Below are 7,329 nucleotides of genomic sequence, written 5' to 3' on the forward strand. Positions count from 1 at the left end.
CCGCAGCTTCTTAGAGTGACGACAAAGAAACAAAATGTATTTCCCGTAGGTAAACATGCATTGTTTATTCATGAATACTGATGGGCTTGTGAAACACTTATAAGAACAAAAAACACTGAAATAAATATTTTACGATCAGGCACTCGGGCAGTAGTCAGCATCAAATGAATTCCGACTCGACTGAATTGCAGCAGAGCAACCAGCATGCATGCCTATAGCGTAATCGAATTGTGTATATGAGCGCATGCAGGAAAACCCGATGTTTGTGCGCCCGTCAGAAAAACGTAATGAGTCAGAGACTTGCAGTAACCCTTCATCCCATCGCAAAACGTGCAGCAATCAGTTATTGGAAGCCTTGAGAAAAGAAACAGAGGCACGGCAGCATCGTTCGTATACAGCGGCATCGCTTGTACTCGTATGTACCAGCGCCTACCTGTGAGCAACAAACAAGAGAGCATCTAGTGGTGACCCTTTGAGAGATTACCAACGTAATAGAGATCAGTGTTTACTAGCGCAATGAACGAAAACAGCCTGCGAGATAAAACCAAGACTAACCGCCGCGCGAATGGGAACACGCGGATGCGCGGTCGGTCGCTGAAACGCCAGCGTAAACAAGCCGTGGAGTGAAACCCAAGTGACTATAAAGCTAAAAAAAGAGAGAAAGAAAAAAAGAAAGAAAAATTTCCTTGCATCCACAAACAGTGGCAGCACTTGCTGGGCGACAAAGAGGCGACAAAAAGGGTTAACCTAAACTTGAATATCAGCTAGTCCCATTTGCTCCCTAATCATCAACGCTGTCTTTGTGCACGTTACGCCATTCAGTTTTCACTCCATTGCTCCTTGTGTGGTCTACAACTGCTCAAGCCTCCTTGTTAACCTCTGTGATATTATCCCATATATTAGTACAGGTAGAACAGAATGACTGTACAATTTTATTTTCAAGGAGAGCAGCACATTAGCAATCATGATATCATAATCCCTGTAGTATGCATTCCAACCGGTAATTGTTTTGTAGACTTCCTTCTCGTGATATATAATTCGCCTACGTGAATGTACCCTTCCACAAACTTTAGAGGCTTGCTGCCAATCTTGAGTCCTCATTCTCTTGCCAGGCAACTGAACATTCGCTCAATTATACATTAGAACCTCGTTAATTCAAACTCGGTGAGCGAGGAGCGCCGCAAATGTGTGATATAAAAGAGCAAGAATGGCGATAGCGTCCAACCGAAACGAAGCGGCGGAGTACCCTTTGCCACAGCCATCAGTTGAAATTGCTAGTTATGTAAGGTTTTGTGGCGCAAAAGCAACTAAGGCTATGATGCGCGGTTGAAATTGCACGTGAATGACAGCAACGCCGGAACGCTTGGAGCCTCTTTGTGTCTTTAAAGCCTGTATTCTTGCGTTTACCGCTGCGCATAACATCGCGTTGGCCGCAGGCTTTCGTAACTGCACAGTCGTCATCCACGATCGCGTCGATAGCGGCGGCGGTATTTTCAGCAGCGGTTGCGGCGAACAGTAGTTTCCTTTTTACTCGGTACGCGCGTTAGCCGCGTGCCAAAAAAAATAAAAAAACAACTGCGCAGTCGCCATCGATGATCGCATAGGTAGCAACTGCGGTTTCGACTGCAGTTATTGCTGCGAATGGTAGTTAACTTGTTGAGAATCAGCCCCTTTAGAATATGGCGCCCGATCAATTATGTGGTACAGCACACAAAACTGAAATCGTCACGGGGCTTGGATTGAAAAAGTCTTATCTTTCCTCCATCAGCGCAAACATAGCCAGAAGGAGGGTGAGCCAAGAAGTATGGTGGCTTGACGAGTGCCATACTCCCACATGCCCAATGTTGGAGGAGACGTGATCGACCACGCGCTGGAAGGGAGGCGGGATGTGAGCGTGCGGTAACGCTATCAAGGGCGTGCCAGGGACTCCTTCCTGCTCCTTTTAAGCTGGACGAGAAAGGAGGATGCGCAATCCTCTGCTTGCTCCGGTTCGGTATCGGCTTCCCGCACATCTTTCCTATCAATATTATGGCCCGTGACATTACGGTAGCTAGCGACGAATCAAACTTTTGGAGAAGCACAAGCCTTTGGCTCGTGTTCATCCTAACCTATGTGGTGTTGATATCAGCCAGACTCATTTTTTCACAATCCCTCCTTGCAAAAGGTGATGGGAGACTTCAGGCATTTAACTGCAATAAAAAAGAGATAGCTGAATAAATGATTAATAAAAACACTATGTTATTAACACAGAATGAGAAATGGGTTGCTGCAATAAGTGAGAGAGACAAAACTATATCAAAAATGCATTCTCACCTCAGCAGCTTCCACATTCTTAGCAAACAAAAGTGCAAGCCCTAAGCTTTTGATGGTAAGTTTGCAAGCCCCTTCTTCAGCAAATTAGAGTGTGAACTTGTGTGAAAGAAATTGTGCACACACCACAGACGATGATTGTCAATGTAAGCAAATAGGCGAAACGAAGGAATGAGCGGGTGAATGAACAAAAGAACAAGCGAACGAAAGAACAAAAGAGAGCGAAGAAATGTTTTCCTTGCCGAGTGAGCACCAACAGCACAGACCTCCAACTAACAACGAAAAGGGCGGAAAGAGCCAAAGAAAAAGCTATCCACTTCAAAAGGTTTCATTACACCCACATGTCCAAGCCAGAAAGAAATGTACGGAGTACACCACACTACTACACAAAGCCCTGAGCAAGTGGCGAAACTGCAAGAATATACCACCATACCAACAATATACCAAGAGTTGCTGATCACAACTCGGACAAATACTGAGACATTTAAGCATACCTGCTGGCCTGCAGAGCTATTTCTGGTGTGGTTAGGGCAGTTTAGGCCTTTTTTTTACACGACTGCATTCCCTGTGCACGAGGACTAACCTAAACTAAAATTTTCGCGTACCATACACATGCATCACTGATGGCGCAGCCATTGCATCGTGCAGATAGACAGTCTTATGCCTAGACGTTAAGGATGCAATTGGCAAGTGATAGTGTCCCTGATGCAAAAGATGTTGGTGAACAACAGTGGTCCATATAAGAACGGCTCACAGCTAAGAATGGTAGTTGTTCGCAACACAATTCTTTCTGTACGATTTATTGTCACAGGACAGCTGGAAACAAGTTTTCTGAATTCTTCTTGTACTGCATCTTTTGTGATGGCACCAGGCATCATGTGCAATAAAATATTATAAGTGTTTTGGCTTACACGATTATATATGCGAGTTTAACACATTGTAGGAACGTGAAACAATTTTGACGATTTTGTACAAAGGTACTGAGTCGTTAGGGTAGGTCCTTCTGATCATTAATTGATGCATCTAAGTGCTCTGTGTTAAGCGTGCAATTTATTACAAGGTTTTAAAAAGGCACATCGCTACCGATCGCAGCCAGCCACACGGATGAATTTTAAGCCCTGACCATTCGACGCGATTTGACCATATCACGTCAGTAGGGCCAGCTATCCGATTGGTTACCCTGGGCACGTCATCGATAATTTTTCCAACATCATGGTCAACAAATGTTGTTTGTAATAGTTGAAATGTTAGTTAATTTGTTCCTATAAAAGAAAGTAACAGAAAGAGAATGCACGAGGACAGTGTATTACTAAACTCTTGAAAGCACTTCCGGCTTGCAGCAAGTGTCGTCTGCTTGGGTTACAAGGTGCTCCGTGTTGACGCGAACTGCGCGGCCTGTGTTGGTCTCAATCTGTCTTTTCGCGAGCACCATGGTTCACGCCCACGGTGTGGGGTGCAAACATACCGATCGGCGACACGTCAAGCTGCGACACCGTGTCCCTCTGCAAGGATAATATTCGAGCGAAGTGGCTGCAGCACTGGTTGTGGGTATCCGATCGGCACCGGCATCTACGCGTTTGCGGCCGTCACTTCACGTCAAAGAATTACTATGCAGCACAGTAGTGATTCGCGTGTCTGGTATTCGGGTAAACGCAAGCGCAAGCTTATGGCGCCGGGCTATTATTCTAAGTCACTTTAGCCGTGCGTTTTACGGGATAAGCGGAGGCGCAAACGTGAACGGCCTGGATGGTGCAGCCACCTGGTGGCACAGAGGTCAACCAAACACAGAACTAATATAGGGGTAATTACGTGTATTCTACTTTGCTGCTGGTGTAAATTTTTGGAAGAAGCGTAATCGTGAACACGTTTTTCTAGATGTTCAAAATGTTTTATATTTGGTTACAGCAATATTAGCTATTTGTTTGTCTGGTTAAGCTCTGCGCCACCAGGTGGCTGGACCAAGGAGACCGACTTTAGACCGATCAGGCCGTTCGCTCGGCTCACCTACGTCTGTGCTGACTGAAGCTCTGTCATCACAGCAATAGTGGTATGAAGGGGCTTTAGTTTACGCTTCCACCCATTCGTCAAAATGCCCAGCTCGACTGTGGTTGCCGGAATACCAGACGCGCTCGGCGCTGCAACAGAATGTTCGCAACGCACGCTACTTCGAAGCTCTCGCTTAGGATCGAGTGCGTGGAGGCTGGCGGAGAGGTTGGAGAGGCTTAAAGCTAAATACCGGAAGTAGATAGCTAAAAACCGAAAGTAGATAACACGACGTCATATCATGAGGTAGAGCCAGTGAACACGGAGCTTAGCCCCGATCATTCGGCAAAAGAGTTGAGGAGAAAAAGCGTCGCTAGGGAAGAGGGTAACTTGTAATCATCCGTAGGTCTCTTAGTGTGAGACAATTCACACAATTGTTGTGTGAATGTTTTACTGTAGCTGTACCCTACACGTCTACAAAATTTGTCCGAACCGTTTCAGGGACCCTTTAATAGCTTAAATATGTGAACAAGCCTTGCCAACTGTCTAGCACGATAGTGATGGGGTGTCGTACATCACTCAAGCCACCATTAATTAATTCCTCCTTTACTGGAGCAGCACAAGTAACCGAAGCAACAGCACACCTTGAGCAAATGGATCTACATACCAAACTCTGGAGTGAGCCAACCAGCAGCAATCAGCACTTGCAGCTACTTGTCAACCATGCAGAGTCAGGCTAGATCTTCATGGGCAGAATAAACATCAGCAGAAGCTGTAAAGACAGCAGCACAGCAAAGTAAAACACATTAGACAAGTGGCTGTACAAACAGCCAGGGATATGGGCCTAGGGCACTTCACCATGTAACTTCCACAAATTGAAACATATGCTCCTCACGCAACCGGGAAAAAAAGTTCTTTTAGCTGTAAGCATCCCGAGCGTACAGAGCTGATCTAGGTAGTTCGTAATTGATATCCTAAAAACAGCAAAGATAAAAATTAAGGCAGACACAGTGCCTGCGTCAAGTGCTTTCTTGATGCTTTTACAATGTCGATCACGGATGCAAAGTTACACACATAATATATGAACAGCAAAAGGATTGGCCGTGCATAATAGAGCGATGAGCTGATTCGTGCAATCATACATGTTAAACTTCGAAAGTGCTGGTAAGTGACAGCAGCAGGGGCGTGAGCTTGTTTACGTGCTCGCTCACCACGCACACATAGCATGTCATAACTCCAAGAAAGAGGGGGGGGGGGGGGGATTATTTAGTAAGTGTTCACCTAGAGCTGTCTAATTTCGTCTGCTGCTGACGCGTACCCCAGTCCAGCCAATCAGAACTTCAGCACCAGATGAAATGGACAGGTCCCCTAGGTGGACAGAATACCCCCCAGGTCACACAGAGGAGCCTGTAAGATTTAAGTGAAGGAAATAGACTGTCCCTATCTGAGTGCGACAAATAGAAAGTGATGACACCCCAGTCGGTGTGGTCAGCACAAGCAGTGATGAAGGGAAAGAAATGCAGTCACTTGTGTGACAACTGCTGAGCACAATAGCACAACTATCCCGTGACCACCGCATATGAGACGTCATCTCATAAAGGTGGAGAAAGAAGACCCACGAGACAGCATTTACAGCACTAACAGTTCAGTAAAATATGCATGTGTTGGTGCGTTGGAAGGTGCCACTATTCTTACATCGTGACTAAACACACGCATGCATGCACATTACTAACAGTGGCACTCTGTTTTTTCAACTAAGGGAAGCGCAAAGGAACTGCAGCAGTGCCCATCGAAGGCACGAATAGGTGGATCTGTGACCTCTGCGAGACTTCGGCAACGGTTTCGCGCTTGCTGGCATTTTGAGATCACTTTACATCGCAAACGCGGTTGTTCCCACAAGCGTTAGCACAACAACGGGTAATCGTACAAAACTACTAGAAGTACTCTCACCTTTTTTTCCAGGTGCGTTGCGGTAGCCCATTCGAGCAGGGAAACTGCATACTTTCCACAGTGGGGCAGCGGAAGCGCATGGTTTCATTCCTCCATGGGAATAAGCATGGCAATACGAAAGATTGGCCCGCCCGATGCCAGCGCCTCCTCAAAAGGAGGCGTTGCCCATAGAGTTTCTCACTGGAGGTTTTATAGTGTGAAACTCTATGGCGTTGCCGATGCAAAGGGGTAGAGACATAGGTAGAGAGCTACGCTCTAGCCACTGTAGCTACGCTCATGTCTAGAATTCATTCATTCAATTCATGATAACCCAAAGGGAAGCTCTACTTTTCGAAGCTTTATCAGGATACCTTACAACGCGCACTTATAAAGCGAGGTACAGTTACAAGAAGCTTGTGCTTGCTGCGGTAAAGCTAGGGAAACGATGGCGCATGTTTAATAAAGTGAAAAACTCTATGGGGCAAAGTAAACATGTCCGCAATAAGAAGCGATTGGAGGTTTGGTGGCAGAAAAGTAGGGAGACCACAGACAACAGAGACGTACAAAACCAAAGTTCCCAATATTGGTCCAGAAAGTTCATGCTGGAAATTCTTTTTTTTTTCCTCTCTTTAAACATAGGTAGAACCAGTAGGTCGTGGGTAGAACCAGGGTCCTTAAATACTTTGAAAAATAGTGAAAGCTAGTGAAATAGTGAAAATAGTGAAAGTTTGTATGGGTGTTCTGTGGCTTGGTGGCGCGATCCGTTAACCAGTTTCGAAGAAGACGCTCATAGCATTCATCCACACATGACTAGGCTTCAATATTGTCACGTGACGCTCCTTCCTTCCACTTCCTTCGATAGTGCGTGAATGGCAGTAGGAAGAAATGGCAGTGTTTTGACTCGTAGCAGTCGGGTTTGCTAGTGGTGTTGTGCGTGTGTGATTGATTGGAAGAAGCATTTGGTGTGACACACCGCGTCTGTTGTGCCTTGAGTGAGACATGGGTAAAGTAAGACGAAGCAAGAAGCCCCCTCCTGAAGGCTGGGAGCTGATCGAGCCCACACTGGACGAACTGGAGCAAAAAATGCGCGAATGTAAGCGAACGGCG

General features: G+C 46.0%; 1 protein-coding gene across 9 annotated transcripts in view; it reads right to left on the reverse strand.

Moving 5' to 3' along the window:
• LOC119435763 (gastrula zinc finger protein XlCGF57.1-like) overlaps nucleotides 1-6,438 on the reverse strand; it is a 29,614-nt gene extending 23,176 nt beyond the window's left edge. For 2 of the 9 annotated variants that reach the window (XM_049659924.1, XM_049659918.1), the window contains exons 1-2: nucleotides 6,244-6,430; nucleotides 4,961-5,065 (exon numbers count right to left, since the gene is read on the reverse strand). The gene's annotated coding sequence lies outside the window, so the exon portion shown is untranslated. Of the gene's footprint in view, nucleotides 1-2,108; nucleotides 2,190-4,960; nucleotides 5,066-6,243 lie in introns of all 9 variants that reach the window. The other 7 variants (XM_049659921.1, XM_049659919.1, XM_049659923.1 and 4 more) reach the window with 7 other exon arrangements.
• Nucleotides 6,439-7,329: the final 891 nt, after the last annotated feature.

The sequence above is a fragment of the Dermacentor silvarum genome, unplaced genomic scaffold, assembly GCF_013339745.2.
Source record: "Dermacentor silvarum isolate Dsil-2018 unplaced genomic scaffold, BIME_Dsil_1.4 Seq90, whole genome shotgun sequence".
Taxonomy (NCBI): Eukaryota; Metazoa; Arthropoda; class Arachnida; order Ixodida; family Ixodidae; genus Dermacentor; species Dermacentor silvarum.